We start from the raw sequence: 1,874 nt of genomic DNA, 5'->3' as shown, positions 1-1,874 counted from the left end.
AACTTGAGCACAAGTTGAGCACACAAAGCCTTCCAAGAGTACAATTCAGTACTTAAATAGGTGCCAAGATTTTGAGCTCTGATGCTGGAAGAAAAGTAGAGTCGGTTAAAGTTAAAAACTTACTAAAGCGCACCATAAAGAGCTCAACGGAAGCACAAAGTTTGGGCCATGGCATTAATGAAACACAAAATTACAGTATACCAGATGGATAAGCATTAGCAAATTAATGATCACATCATAGTCTGAGTGCATAACATCTATAAGCTTCAGTGACATTGCCTGGCAAACAATACCACCAGAACCATGGGGAAGAAGGGTGAATTAAACAAGAGCTTGAAAAAGGACAGGTCACCATGCCATGTCTTGGGACTGTCCAATTTTATCTTTAACAATAAAACCAGGAAAACTGCAGAAGCAATTGTAATCTAATTAAAAAAAAAAAGCACATTTTTGCTTTAAAAATAAATTGTTCCACGTTAACAAAGTTATGTTTTTAAGGTAAACATATTAATTTATCCTTTATCTTGTCTAGCAAGAAATCTGACATTAAGTAACCTGACATGCATGAGGCAGTCTGTACTTTTGTGGGTGGCAAATCTGTTCACTGACAAACTTCTAGAAAATCTGTCACCCAGCAGGCTCTGGAAGTCCCAACAAGCAGCAGGACAATCTGCTACAGACCTGCTTGGGCCTTAGCTCTAGGTGGATAATGCACATGGCCATATTGCAGGGGGTTGTTCTTTCTTGGCAAGCATTAGCAAAACATCTTTGGCAAGTGGCAAGAAATCAGGGAAGAAAATTAGAGGTCACAGGGAGCACCATCAAAATGGGCTTATTGGCAAATGCCGGTTGCAAGACATAACTACAGCAAGCTAAGAGCTTAAGAAACACCTAGGTTCACCAGCTGTCTTCCCAATCATCATAAACTATTGTATCCATTTCCATGCATACAATTCTGCAACAGAACATGCAAAGTTTATTTTTGATATATTGAGGATTTGTTTGCCTTCAAACCTGAGGCAACGAGCCAGAATGAAAGAAACTGGGGAAGCCAAATGATATGGATCTTAACAACTTTGTTCATTCAGGTCAAGCTTCCAGTCCTATGTTCAATAACTTTTCCTGTGATTCTGGACCCAACAAGTGGATAACTAGTCAAAAGTAGCCAGTCAAGTCTGACTTTCACCCAAAAGACAAATAAAAATAAATCTCTCTCTTCCTACTCAATAAGAGCACACAGAAGACCACAAAAAAAAATCGGATACCTCAGTTGGTTCCTGACCACCCAAGATATTGTTCCTGTGTACACAAGATTTTTAAAGTGTCAGATAACGCACAGCCACATCTCACCTGCTTTACCACACACATAGCATGCCCAAACACTGAGGCAATGACTGTGTTTCACCTCATTTATTTTCTAGGACTGTTAAATAACAAGAATTGAGGCAGCAGTTTAGAAATGATTGCCTATTGAGACTCTGTGGAATAACGTTACATCGCCCCCAAAAATAATTTGGTTACATGCTACTTAAATGATAAAACAGATAAAGGAAAAAAAAAATATTTATTTTTTTAAAAAAGGCAAATAAACAACAAATTCCTGCATCACTGAAGAAATCAAACCAGCATCTCCCATTTGTCTTCACTGATTCTGAGGCCAGGATAAATTATCTGATTGCCTAACCTGTATTAGAAACCTCAGAAATATCTCACTTGCCCCTGTATGATTACTGATGTGAGATGGAAAAAAAGGAAAATTCTACAACATATTTGTAGAAAAACAGGCCTGTTTTGGTTTAGAAATAATAATAATAAATGGCTTAGTTTTCCTGTCAAAACAACCTATTTTTTACAACAATTGATTCTGGCTAGAA

Source organism: Oxyura jamaicensis, chromosome 3 (assembly GCF_011077185.1).
Source record: "Oxyura jamaicensis isolate SHBP4307 breed ruddy duck chromosome 3, BPBGC_Ojam_1.0, whole genome shotgun sequence".
NCBI lineage: Eukaryota > Metazoa > Chordata > Aves > Anseriformes > Anatidae > Oxyura > Oxyura jamaicensis.
This window is presented reverse-complemented; position numbering follows the sequence as displayed.